The sequence below is a fragment of the Pecten maximus genome, chromosome 16 (genome assembly GCF_902652985.1).
Source record: "Pecten maximus chromosome 16, xPecMax1.1, whole genome shotgun sequence".
NCBI lineage: Eukaryota > Metazoa > Mollusca > Bivalvia > Pectinida > Pectinidae > Pecten > Pecten maximus.
In genome coordinates, this window is record NC_047030.1 from 25922152 (window position 1) to 25927878 (window position 5727).

The window sequence follows — 5727 nt, forward strand, 5'->3', positions numbered from 1 at the left end:
AGCATACCGTAACGAAACATTCCAAACGTCGAAAGCGTCATCGTGTTCGTAATTCTTTAACGGCCATTGTTGAATCAAGTCTGAAGGACTCTAAGCCAGAACAAAACCTGAAATCTGAAAATGAGAGAGATAATGACATTCCGAAAAGTATCACTCGGAACCCAAGTGAAACTTCGCAACAAGTAAATATAACAGTAAGTCATACTGATCCGGACAATAATACCATCGGCCGATCACGTGACCAAACCATAGCTCGCTACGTGAGTTCTGTACCATCCCTTGTTGACCGGTCCACGTCGATGTCGGATGTCCCTAACACGACTTCCGGTATCATAAACGAGAAGTCAAGCATCTCATCAACGTCGACATCATTTCCATATCCGCCAGTGGTTGGCAAATCAGGTGAAGTTTCCCCCTCTATTCCTGATCGATACAAACGCTCTGCTGACGATGATGTCTCTAGTAAAACGCTAAACGTATTTAAGACTCTTGATCCTAATAAAAAGAAGGACGTGGACTTATTCAGAAGTGGATTGGTGCATAATGAAGACAATGTAACAGATAATTTCCCACAAAGGAAGCACCCAGGAGCTACTCAATCTGCGAAGGTTAAGGTTCTGAAAGAATTAAACAAAAACAGGTCGTTTCTAGATACCCATAGTGTATCTGAGAGTAATTTAAGTCGCCAAAACACGTCGTCGGCTTCCTCTCTAAGGCTGATGACAAGTTATGCATCTTTAGACCTTGGGACTCCTTCAATTGCTAATCTCCATAAAATCGAAGGCGACGCCCATAGCAACATTCATCAATATCAAAACAATGATTCTATACGTACCGATACCAGGAATGGCGGTCAGAAACCAGAAATTGACGTCACAAAATATGGAAAAGCGTCAGCTGTTGTGATGCCGACAATTCGTATTCGCCGCTCACCGGAACATCTACCGCGCATGAGCAGAGGAAGTACCCTTTTAAACCAAACCAGCTCAACATCTTCCCCCATTTTTCACTTTCCAACTGTCGAGAAAGTACATAGAAAAAGGGCAATAACTTCCCTGTCTAAACCAACACTCGCGAGGAAGTTGTCGCCATCTTCGACAAACTCTTACCGTATTTTACCTAAACACGTGAAGACATCATCCACGTCACTTCCCGGAAGTTTATCGGCTCTCAAGTCAATGGAGACTTCAGTGCCTATGGACAATCAAGACATATTGAAAAGAATAATCATGAGAAAACTTGGCTTTTCTCGACGGATTCCACCTCAGACGAGAGGCACCATTAGTAAGTTTATTATTTTACATTGAAATACATGCATATCATTAACTGTATATCTCTAAAAAAAAACAAGTCTTCCTTAAAGATTAGCTGCTTTAGTAAATTCAAACTTGCACGCCCGCATTATATGTACGTATTATAAGGAAGGATGGAGAATGGTTTTATGTTCTAGCGACTAATGTTTGTTGAAAGAAGAAACTATTGTGTGAGGGACTAGGTCATTTTTATAGTGAAATATATCGGGGATTAACCGTAATTCTAGTAACTGATCCTTTAAGCCTTCGAGTCTTATTTTTGTCTTTTTAATTTACCATTTTATCGGCGTTGTATGACCTGTACGCCAATCATTCTGTTCATAAGGAAAATATCAAATTGGTGACTTTAGAGGCTTCGGGTGAGGGGCCTAATGAAAATAATTATCTCATAACACCTTTAGCTGACACAATATTATATAGTTCTCCCCCACCTGCTCATAACTCTCAAATTCCCCTGTCTCTCAACTGAATCACGTGTCCCTAGAATGCCCTTTCTCTCCGCCCCACAAATGTCTCATTCTCCCTGAACATCTCTGTCCCACCTCTTCCCACTCCAGTACCTCAACGTCCCCCTAATGTCTCATTCTCCCTGATACATCTCTGTCCCACCTCTCCCACTCCAGTACCTCGACGTCCCCCTAATGTCTTATTCTCCCAAATGCCTCTCTGGCCCACCTCTTTCCACTGCAGTATCCTTCTTTCATTCCATATAAAATATATCAACCGTTCAAAAATAATTATCTTGTATATGATGCAAAACACGATAACATATTTAATATATTATCAAACTCGTATTCTGGCTGAGTATGTATTAATATTTTACAATAATCGATTATTGGAGACCGTGGATCCATCAGATCTAGGTAGATGACAAATCGGCCATCTTTATTGCATTTTTAAAATCATGTATCGATATTGTATTTACGTCCTTGACGTGGGAATGAGATAACAGACATATATTACCTTATTAGAAAACCCACAGGATATCCTGGTTATCAAAGTAAACACAGGGGCGTGAGATGTAGATGTTATCATAGGGGCGTGATATGTAATGTTATAGTCTCGCTGGTGTCAAAGGGAACACAGGGGCGCGAGATGTAGATGTTATCATAGGGGCGTGATATGTAATGTTATAGTCTCGCTGGTGTCAAAGATAACACAGGGGCGCGAGATGTAGATGTCATCATAGGGGCGTGATATGTAATGTTATAGTCTCGCTGGTGTCAAAGGAAACACAGGGGCGCGAGATGTAGATGTTATCATAGGGGCGTGATATGTAATGTTATAGTCTCGCTGGTGTCAAAGGAAACACAGGGGCGCAAGATGTAGATGTTATCATAGGGGCGTGATATGTAATGTTATAGTCTCGCTGGTGTCAAAGGGAACACAGGGGCGTGAGATGCAGATGTTATCATAGGGGCGTGATATGTAATGTTATAGTCTCGCTGGTGTCAAAGGGAACACATGGGGCGCGAGATGCAGATGTCATAGTCTCGTCGGTGTCAAAATGAACACAGGGGCATGTGATATTGAGGCTGTAGTCTCATGGATGTCAAAGTGAACACAGGGTCATGATATGTAATGTTATAGTGTCGTGGGTGTCAAAATGAACACAGGGGCATGTGATATTGAGGTTGTAGTCTCATGGATTTCAAAGTGAACACAGGGTCATGATATGTAATGTTATAGTGTAGTGGATGTCAAAGTGGTCAAAGTGAACACAGGGCCATGGGATGTATATGTTATAGTATCGTGGGTGTCAAAGTGAACACAGGGGCATTGGATGTATATGTTATAGTGTCGTGGATGTCAAAGTGAACACGGGGTCATGCTATGTAATGTTATAGTGTCGTGGGTGTCAAAGTGGTCAAAGTGAACACAGGGGCATTGGATGTATATGTATTACTTCATGTGGGTCAGTGTAAACAGGGATTTGCTATATAAATCTTATAGTCTCATGTCAGGGACATGAGATAATGTATTTCTTATATCATATCCATGAAAAATATAGGTATTCCATCGACCGGTATAACTATTTATGGCTGCAGTTAAACTCATCACAATTATTGCAGTTATATGTATGACGGGCCCCTGTGACTATTTCTTCGACTTATATACAATGACTATCAAAAAAAACATTATTCATTAAAACAAACTTGATGTACGAATATGCCAGCATACTGTGACTGTTTCCATGTCAATGTGCCGGGTCCCTGTGAATGGTATCATTCTACGTTCATTCTCACGGCTATAAAAGGATCACTCCATTGGAAGATTTTCTCGCCCATTTAACGTAAATGCACTCCTTTACCTATAGCTTAACTACACGAACATCACAAAATAATTGATAAGTGATTCTCCGGGGACGTTTAGTCATGGGTAATGTTGTTTAGCTGTGAACTTGATGGGTCAAACCAGCCCAAGCATATCTAGTTGTCAAATTGATATCGTCAATACATACATTTGTTTGATTCCAATATTGTTTGTTTTCATGCCCAATTGATTCGTCAAACAAAAGCTTTATTTTCTTCCAATTAACAGGAAAGATTTTTCATCGATTAATTTGTTTTTTTCCTCTATAAACATGTCATAGACACAACCAAACATGGCGGTAGTTAAAGGGTACGACACGGTCAGGAAATAATGAATAATGATTGCCATTAAAATTAACACGAGCGATCTGTGTTTTATAGCAAAAATAATAATATGTTTTTCCATGCTTATGTTCTCGATATCTAGAGTTTTTTGTGGAATCATTTAATTTTTCAAAAATGCAATTATAAGAGAATCGGGATTAAAATGTCATAATTTTCCTGAAACGTTTAGTGGTTAGAGGGAGAATACTATTTCGGTTGAAAAACTTAACCTACAATTTTCTCTGTCGTTTCCCTTGTATCACATACCAACAATGGATCAAGACTTAATTTAGAATATATCAGTGCTCACGGCAGGAATATCTCGTAGGAACTGTACTCAAACGTATCTCTGACTGATTGGAAATCTTTTTTCTCGGGAGGTAGCTTTTTTATGAGTTCTTCGTATCTATCCCAATGAGCAATGGACGTCATGTGACTTCTGTGTCGCTTCCCTGCTCTATTGATATCCTTTCTTATACGTCATTTTTGCCACTCATTGTCATAGAGGTCGTTGTAATGGAAACGACGTAATCATCAACCAAATACTAAAAATGTCACGGTGATGAATTTAGATACGAATCTTCGGCTGTGCTCGATGATTCGCCGACATGGCATTTAGCCTGTATATCTAGATAGAAAATCACATTTATACATAATTGATAAGTTTCTGTAGTGACAATGTTTGGGATAACATTGTTCATACGGACAGGTGTATGTTAATTTACTCGTCGCTTCCCATGTGTGACGACTGCAGCGCCACCAGAGACTAATTATAAGGACCATCTGATTATCATGATGTACCTAATACGGCATGTCTCTATCTCTCCTTTCTAAATCCAAGAGCTGTCCATTTCTAACCCCAAAAAGCTGCCATTTTCTGCTTTGACGAAAACCCGTATCCTTTCTTGAATTCCCCTTCTTGACCAAAATTATGCCCCTTTTATTCATTGAGAGACGTAAAGGCTGTCCTACTCATCTACATAGAGCCAAAGCGCTTTCTTCTTTGCCTTTCTTGACATAAAGTAGGATATTTTCTTTAATTTCTATATCCATTTCTATCCATTTCTTACATTTACTTTCCCAAAATCTGTCTTTAATTTTACTAGACCAGGTATTGATAATTCCTTACCTTTTCAGATTAAAATTTGTTCTTCCCTTTCATTACTAGACATCCAATCTCATCAATTTTAATCATTCTTCAAAATTACCGCCTTTTTCACTTTCCTTTACCAATCCAATTTAGATTGATATAAACTGTAATCACTTTCCTTTCTTTGTCATTGCTTTCTATTAATTTCCATACTCAGCGTCATTGCAATTTTCCCTTCTCCATTAATTGACGTAAATTACTCTATGGAAACACCCCCCTTCACGTGACGAAACCACGCCACCTAGCGTCCACCACTAGAGTACCCAAGATTGAAACTACTATCGAAAATTCGGTCAGCTAAGATTAAACCTGTATAAGGGAGAGTCTATGTGGGGGTTGTAAACGTTTGACGTTATTGATTTGTTGTTACTATTTACATTAAGTTCGTCTTAAACTTGTTTATGTACAAAGGCAACACAACAGTTCTCTATCCTCAAGCATCTGTTCATTAACTGTTTAACTGTTTCTCAGAAGTAGTTTTTACACTATCTTTGACAACGTGATACGTACACGTTATTTTGTGGTCATTGGTTTTTAGAGGAAACACACAGATATTTATCAATGAGAGGTGATACTTTGTTTGGCTGTATATTGTTTAACGTCCTATCGGCAGCTATGGTCATACTAC